The 9,060-nt window shown below is 43.0% G+C and overlaps 1 pseudogene; it reads right to left on the reverse strand.

Moving 5' to 3' along the window:
• Positions 1-498: 498 nt before the first annotated feature.
• Positions 499-591, reverse strand: LOC114677923 (small nucleolar RNA U13; annotated as a pseudogene).
• Positions 592-9,060: the final 8,469 nt, after the last annotated feature.

The raw sequence follows: 9,060 nt of genomic DNA on the forward strand, positions 1-9,060 counted from the left end.
TTAGCAATACAAAGCAGTGTAAGTTAGCAGTGCTAGCAGGTGGTAGAAACCCAAGTTGCCAGGAATTGAGAAGCAGGCATGACCACATGGGTTGGGGAGAGGAGGGAGTGATTCTCTAGAGATGGGGCCTAGTCTGTGGGAAAGCCAAATCCTTGTATACTATAGGAACCTTCCTCTCCAGCCACAGTGGCTGTGCATCTGTGGAATTTTCCTTTCCCTCTTACCACCACACCTTTGCCAGTATCATTTCTTCCACCTAGAATGTCTAACCTTTTTGTTCGCTTAACACAATTCTCCCCAAGTTTCCAAACCCAGGTTGTGGAGGTCCTTGACTGTGTGGCTTGGAAATGTGCACTTTCTGTTGTTGGAAATCACTACCTACTATTGAATGAGATTGTGAAATGATTAACATGAACCCTAGCTGGGTTATAGGAAGAGAATTTTTTCCAGACATGCAATGCGATGGGCCTGTGCCTCCTGTTTACTCATTTGTTGTCACACCAGCCCGGTAATGTGCTAATAGATGCGAAGGAACACATCTCACACATCAGCATGAAAACCCAACCATCAGCTTATGAACTACAAAAGGATTATCATTTATTGTTTTTCCCTTGGACATCTGAGAAGGGGCTAAAGAGTTCACAGCCAAACCTGGTTTTATTGTGCTTTGCTTTATTGCACTTTGCAGATAGTACATTTCTTACAGATTGAAGTTTTGTGGCAACCCTGTGTGGGGCAAGTCTATCAGCATGATTTTTCCAACAGCCTTTGCTCACTTTGTGTCTCTGTGTCATAGTCTGGCAATTCTCGCAGCATTTCAAACTTTTCCATCGTTATAATATCTGTTCTGGTGATCTGTGGTGTTACCATTATAATTGTTTTGGGGTGCCACGAACTATGCCCGTATAAGATGATGAATGTAATTCACAAATGCTGTGTGTGTTCTGACCCCTCATCAGCCTGCTGTTCTCCCACCACTGTCCCTTTTCTTGGGCCTTCCTATTCCCTGAAATACAATGATGTTGAAATTAGGCCAATTAATAACCCTACAGTGGCCTCTAAGTGTTCAAATGAAAGGAAGAGTTTCATGTCTCTTACTTTAAATCAAAAGGTAGAAATGATTAAGCTGAGATAGCAGAAAGCTAGGCTCTTGTGCCTGAGAGTTAGCCAAGTTGTGAATGCAAAAAGTTCTTGAAGGAAGTTAAAAGTGCTACTCTAGTGAACACACAGATGATAAGAAAGCAGAACAGCCTTATCGCTGATATGGAGAAAGTTCTAGTGGTCTGGATAGAAAATCAAACCTGTCATGACATTTCTCTGGGCCAAAGCCTGATCCAGGGCAAGGCCCTAACTCTCTTCAATTCTCTGAAGACCAAGAGAGGTAAGGAAGCTGCAGAAGAAAAGTTTGAAGCAACAGAGGTTGGTTCATGAGGTCTAAGGAAAGAAGCCATCTTCATAACTTAAGTGCAAGGTGAAGCAGCAAGTGCTAATGGAGAAACTGTAGTAAGTTATCCAGCAGATTTAACTAAAAGTGATGAAGGTGGCTACATTAAATAGAAGATTTTCAATGTAGAAGAAACAGCCATGTATTGGAAGAAGACATCAACTAAGACTTTTACACTACAGAGGAGAAGTCAATGCCTGGCTTCAAAGCTTCAAGGACAGGCTGCCTCTCCTGTTAGGGGATGATGCAACTGATGACCTTAAGTTGAAGAAAATGTTTATTTACTATTCTGAAAACCCTAGGACCCTTAAGAAGTGCTCTATAATAAAGCAACAAAGCCTGGATAGATAAATCCTCATCTGTTTACAGCATGATTTATTGGATATTTTAAGCCCAGTGTTGAGACTCACTGCTAAAAAATTCCTTTCAAAATATTACTGCTCATTGACAATGCACCTGGTCACCTAAGAGCTCCTGGAGATGTACAAGGAGAATAATGTTTTCATGCCTGCGAACACAGTATCCATTCTGCAGCCCATAGATTAAGGAGTAGTTTCAACTTTCAAGTCTTATTATTTAAGAAATACATTTCATAAGGCTACAGGTGCCATGGATGTGTCACTGGTTCCACTGATGGATGTGGGCAAAGTAAACTGAAAACCTTCTGTGAAGGATTCACCATTCTAGAAGCCATTAAGAACATTCGTGATCCATGAGAGGAGGTAAAGATCTCAACATTAACAGGAGTTTGAAAGAAGTTGATTTCACCCCTCATGGATGACTTTGAGGGGTTTGAGACTTCAGTGGAGGAAGTAACTTCAGATGTGGTGGAAATAGCAAGAGAACAAAAATTAGAAGTGGAGTCTAAGATGTGACTGAATTGCTGCAATCTCATGATAAACGCTTAACAGCTGAGGTGTTGCTTTTATGAATGACCAGAAAAAGTGGTTTCTTGAGGTAGAATCTATGTCTGGTGAAGATGCTATGAACACTGTTCACATAACACAGGATTTAGAATGTTACATCAACTTAGTTGAGAAAGCAGTGGCAGGGTTTGAGAGGGTTGACTCCAATTTTGAAAGGAGTCCTACTGGGGGTGAAATGCTAAAAGCAGTGGCAGGGTTTGAGAGGGTTGACTCCAATTTTGAAAGGAGTCCTACTGGGGGTGAAATGCTAAAAGCAGTGGCAGGGTTTGAGAGGGTTGACTCCATTTTGAAAGGAGTCCTACTGTGGGTGAAATGCTATCAAATAGCGTCTCATGCTACAAAGACATGTTTCATGAAAGAGTCAAACCAACGTGGCAAACTTCATTGCTATCTTATTTTGAGAAATTGCCACAGCCTTCCCACCTTTCAGCAACCACAGCCCTGATTACTCAGCTGCCATCAACATTGAGGCAAGACCTTCTGCTGACAAAAAAATCACAACTGGCAGAAGGTCCAGATCATTAGCATTTTTTAGCAATAAAATATTTTTAAATTAAGGTATGTACATTGCTTTTTTAGACATAATGCTATTGCGCACACATAATAGAAAATAGTATAGTGTAAACATAGCTTTTTTATGCACTAGACAACCAAAAAATTTCTGTGACTGACTTTATTGTGATATTTGCCTAATTGTAGTGGTCTGGAACTGAACCGACAACATCTCTGAGGTATACCCGTATTTATTTATTGGCCCCTTATCTGAGGAGGGGGCTAAAGACAAGATAATCATAGTGTTAAATTAAGTTTAGCCTAAAGTGGTTTCCTTATATATTTTAAATTCCGCCTAAAGGTTTCTCCGTACATAGTGAACTGTAACCTAACCGGATGCGTAAACAGACTGTAACCTGCTCTGATGTCAGTAACCAAGTTTCAACCAATCAGAGGTGACCAACGATTCAAATCATCCTCAAATAAGGCAAATGTGGAACTGCAACCCATCTGGCTGTGTCTGTACCTACTTCTATTTTCTGTACATCACTTTCCTTTTTCTATCCATGAATCTTCTTGGACTGCGCTGCAGGGCTGGAGTCCCTCTGAGCCTACTTTGGTTCGGAAGGCTGCCCAATTTGTGAATTGTTCTTTGCTCAATTAAACTCTGTTAAATTTAATTTGTCTAAGATTTTTCTTTTAACAGTTGCCAGTGGCAGAAAATCAAAAGATCTCTTTAGACTCTAGATCCCAGAAATACCATCTGGGGATAGTTTTGGTTGGCACAACTTGGGGAGTGCTACTAGCATCTACTGGTGGAGACCAGAGATGCTGCTAAACATCCTACAATTCACAGGACAGGACTTCATAACAAAGAATTGTCTGGCCCAAAATGTGAATAGTGTTGAGGTTGAGAAACCTTGCACTAGAGGAACTTAGAAGTTACCGACTGACACCCAGTTAAGAGAAAGTTGCTTGGAAAAATTCGTCTCAGAGGAAAGGAAAACAAAATAGTAAATCTGTTTAAGTTGCAACATTTCTACCATAAAATGAAGTTAAAGGAAGAGTTCGGCTCATTTGTTAAAATGTCCCATTGCCAACCCTTTCTTTCCCACCTGGCTGTTTATTCAGTGGGAGGCTGACGTTTCTGACTTTGACTAGGCTTGTAGCAATGCCAAACAAATGACTTCAGGAAAAGCGTACTCCTGAATCACTGAATCACTCCTGAATCACTGCCGAGCAGTGTCACCATCACTTTAATTTGTTTAGTTTCTCCTTGGTCAGGAGCACCCAGCTTCCCAGGTGTGAGCAGGTTAGGCAATTCTTCCTAGTTCCCATTTCTTTCTGGAGGAAATGTGGTATGCACAGGCAGGGTTGGGGAGGGGAAGGAGCACATGATGGAATCCTTAGGGGATGGTGGAACCTTCCGCTGGGATCTTCCCTTCAGAGGGTGTGATCTTGGCTGAGGGGAGGCTATTGATGAAACTTAACTGTTGTTTTACACATTTATAATACATTTATTTTGGGAGATCAGGGTTCCAAGGTTATTTTAACATTGTTTTGATGATTAATGTATAGAATTTACATGTTTTAATAGTACAAATGATTTGAATGCTGATGTGTTTTATTGGTGGGCCTAATTTTTTATCCATGAAAAATAATTAATTTTATCCATGAAAAATTATTAATATCAAGGATTTATTGCATGTCAGTTTTGTACAGACGTGCTGCTATGTACAGTGTCATGGGGACTGACAGTCTGGTGGGAGAGACAGCCGAATAAAAGGATAATGACAATACTGTGTGCTAAGTGCTATGATGTGACAATTATAGGGCACTCTGGGAGCATGGTTAAAAGAGGTCCCTTCAGCTGAGACCTGAGACTTGCAGGTTAATAGGAGTTAGCTATATAGAGTATAGGGAGGGGAGGGGCCAGGTTGGGAGATGGTATTCCCTGAACAGCAGTAAACATGTTCAAAAGTTCACAGGTTAGGAAAAAAGCATGAAGAGTTCAGGGAATTTATTTATTTATTTATTTATTTATTTATTTATTTATTTATTTATTTTGAGATGGAGTCTTGCCCTGTCTCCCAGACTGGAGTGCAGTGACATGATCTTGGCTCACTGTAGCCTCCGCCTCCTGGGTTCAAACGATTCTCATGCCTCAGTTTCCCAAGTAGCTGGGATTACAGACATGCACCACCATGCCTGGTTAATTTTCATAATTTTAGTAGAGAAGGGGTTTTACCATGTTGGCCAGGCTGGTCTCGAAGTCCTGGCCTTATGTGATCTGCCCACCTCAGCCTCCCAAAGTGCTGGGCTTACAGGCATGAGCCACTGTGCCTGGCTGAGTTCAGTGGATTTTAAGAGCTATTTTGAAGATATAGACTCAGGATTCAGGTGCATATGCAGTGGAAACTTTATTCATTGGACTGATCGATATGGATCACATGTGGAACAAGGAGAGAACAGGACCCAAGAGGGACACAAACAAGAGATGGGCAAAAGAAGAGGAGCCAAGGTGGACAAATTGGCAAGAGAAACTGAAAAGACAAGCCACAGGTGACCAAAATAATTGCAACTCCAATATGCGAAGAACTTTGACAAATCAATAAAGAAAGAGTGAACAACCCAGTGGAAAAATCGACAGAGGAAATGAAGAAACATTTCATAAACAAACGAAAAGATTCTCTACCTTGTTGGTAATCTGGGAAAGGCTAGTTAAAGCCACAAAAGAGATACTATTTTGTACCCATGAGATTAGCAAGGTAAGAATTCTGACCATACCAAATATTGGTAAGAATGTGGAGTATCTCTGATATGCTGCCGGTGGGAGTGTAAATTAGGGCAACCACTTTGTAAAAGAATTGGGATTAAGAGGAAATATAGAGATGCATATATGCCACATGTTCACGGGAGCCAGGTTGCTTGTGGCAGTATCAAGTATAATATCAAAAAACTGGAAATAATAAAAATATTGTTGGTAGAATAAATAATATATTTTTGTCTATTCATAAAGTGGGATACTATAGAGTAGTGAAAATTAACAAACTATAATTCTATGCGTGCTGTGGGCTGAATTGTGTCTCCCCAGCATTCCTCTGTTGAAGTCCTAACCCTCAGGACCTCAGGACTATATTTGGAGGTGGGTTCTTTAAAGAGGTGATTGAGTTAAAGTGAGATCTTTAGGGTGGTCCCTAATCCGACCTGACTGGTGTCCTTATAAGAAGGGGAGATGAGGACACAGACTCACACAGAGAGGGAGGACCATGTGGGGACACAGGGAGAAGACGCCATCTGCAAGCCAAGGACAGAGGCCCCAGGAGAAACTGACCCTGCCCACACCTGGATCTCGAACTTCAGCCTCCAGAACTGTGAGAAAATAAATTTCTGTTGTTTAAGCCCCTAGTCTGTGGTACTTTGTTATGGCAGCTGCAGCAAACTAATACAGGGTGCCAAAATGAATGGATTTCAGAAGTATAATGTCTTGTGAAACTTCAAGTCACAGAACACTCACAGTGTGATTCCATTTAGGGAAGATTAAAAAAAAAGGCACATAGTTTAGGGACAGACACACACACACACACACACACACATATTTAACAAAGCTTTACTTTCTTACACTCCTTTCAAAAGAAAGGAGCTTACTTAAAAAGCTTACTTCCACTTCTCTTGAGTGTGGGCCGAACTTCATGACTCACTTCCAATGAAAAGAACAGAGCCCGTGATAGTGTGTGACTTCTGAGATGAGTCATGAAAGGCAGAGTGGCCTTCTCCTTGCTCTCTCTCAGATCATTTGCTCTGGAGGAACCCAGGTGCCATATTCTGAGAGTGCTCAAACAGCCCCTTGGAGAGGTCCCTGTTGCTACAGCAGCGCCTCTCATTGGACGCACCCTTCTGCAATGCACTCTTGCCAGAGGCCCACGAAGTTTTGCAGCTAATCGGATTCAAGCGACTGCTGGTAACTAATAGAATGCAGTTGAATCCACAGAACTTCATTGCTGACATCCGAAGCGACGTCAAAAAACGTCTAGCAGCTTCTGCCCTGGAACTCTTGTTCCCCAGACACTGCCTCTTGGAACCCAACAGCCACGATGTGAAAAGCCCAACTCACATGCAAGACCACATGTAAGTCAACCCAGCTTCAAGAAGCTTCCGGATGGTTCCAGCCTCCAGTCATCAAGCCACCCCTGTCTGAGTTTTTCCAGCTGAGGCTTCACACACCATGGAACAGAAACAAGCTGTTCCCATTGCCCCATCCAAACGCCTGACACACAGAAGCTGTGTGGGCATAGCGAAAATGGCTGCTGGTCAATGCCACTGTGTTGGGATAGTTTGACAGGCAGCTGTAGAAAACTGCAGCAGTAATCATCACATCCTCTCTTGGCGTCCTTTTTGTCTATGTCCACCCTTTCCATTCTCCTGCCCAAAGTTTTTAAGGATCACCTTCGCCGGGCGCGGTGGCTCAAGCCTGTAATCCCAGCACTTTGGGAGGCCGAGACGGGCGGATCACGAGGTCAGGAGATCGAGACCATCCTGGCTAACACGGTGAAACCCTGTCTCTACTAAAAAATACAAAAAACTAGTCGCTGGGCGTGGTGGCGGGCGCCTGGAGTCCCAGCTACTTGGGAGGCTGAGGCAGGAGAATGGCGGGAACCCGGGAGGCGGAGCTTGCAGTGAGCTGAGATCTGGCCACAGCACTCCAGCCTGGGTGACAGAGCGAGACTCCGTCTCAAAAAAAAAAAAAATCACCTTCTAGTAAGTCCCTTTTGTACTAATTTGTGTCTGCTTCAGGGGAACCTTAGCTGAGACATCCCTGAACCCTGTCTGGCCTGGAAGTTGGGGTGGGGAAAGGAGCTATGAGGATTTTGAAGGAAAAGCATAGATACACCCATGGCTGAGGAAATGTGACCTAGAAAACAAACAACTGGGTGTGTCCTTGGCTCTGCCGAAGCAGCCCCGGGACATGGGAGTACCGGGGTAAATATAGTCAGGAAGGCTTGGCAGGTGGGAGTAGCTGGCAGGTGGGCCATGTGGCCTGCCCTTCAGAATGCCAGGGAAATTGGTTAAGGGGAAGAGCTGACTTAATTTTTTCAGGAAAGATGAACAAACAGAGGACGAGGAAGAAAGAGAAGGCAAGGCAAGGTGACAGGCCAAAGCTCTTGAGGCTGCTTTCAGACCAGCATTTCATCTGGGAGAACTGCTGATTCACTGAGTTCTTCAGCCTCCGCGGCTCTTCGTTTGGGGAGCTGCTGCCCCAGGAGGCAGGCCTGCTGGACCTGGACCAGGCCAGAGGCGGGGCCTGTGCCAGCGCACTCTACCAGCATTGCAGAGACACTGCAGGGTGAAGGGGAGACTCAGGGAAAAAAGGTGGAAGAGCTTGCTTATAAAAGATCCATCCTTGGGATTTGAGGGTAACACAGACATATGTGTAAAAAATTCATACAAATTTATATTCTCAAAAGAACACAGAGTAAAAAACAAATGTGCATCCCCAACTCAACTCCCAGACCTCCATTTGCCCACTGCAGAAGCAACAGCTGTTTCAATTTCCTATGCATCTTCCAGAGATACTCTGTGCATATAGAAGCTTATGTGGATATACAGTCATGACCTCCCGATACATTTTCCACACATTTGACAGCATACCATAACCTGTCATGAGCTGGAGCTGGCCGTATCCGCTTACAGGAGCCAACTGTGACATTTTCAGGAATGTTGTGAGCTGGTTGTTAACATAGCGATTATTAAACATTAAGTTATGTGACCTTATAATTAATTAGATTAAAAGCAAATAGTCAAAACTCATGGCTTCCTAATGATTTTTCTACATCTCAACATTATCTATGTGTTCTTGAGGTTACTCACATCCATCGATGGAATGGAAATACCGTACGATGATGTGCTGTTCTTATTTCTTCTCAATTCTGCGTTTAGTGAGGACTTGTCGGTGGCTTCAAATTGGTCATGGTGGGAGTATTGACACTTTGGAAATCAGCAAACATTACAAATCAGATCTTGTTCTATGGGGTCTGCAAAATTTTTCTGTAAAAGGCCAGATAGTAAATATTTTAGGCTTTGTGGGCCTCACAGTCTCTGTTGCAACCATTCAACCCTGTTGTTTTAGGGCAAAGGCAGTTGTAGATAACTCATGAACATGGCTGTGTGCCAGGTTTTATTTGCAAAGCCAGATAGCAG

Source organism: Macaca mulatta, chromosome 4 (assembly GCF_049350105.2).
Source record: "Macaca mulatta isolate MMU2019108-1 chromosome 4, T2T-MMU8v2.0, whole genome shotgun sequence".
NCBI lineage: Eukaryota > Metazoa > Chordata > Mammalia > Primates > Cercopithecidae > Macaca > Macaca mulatta.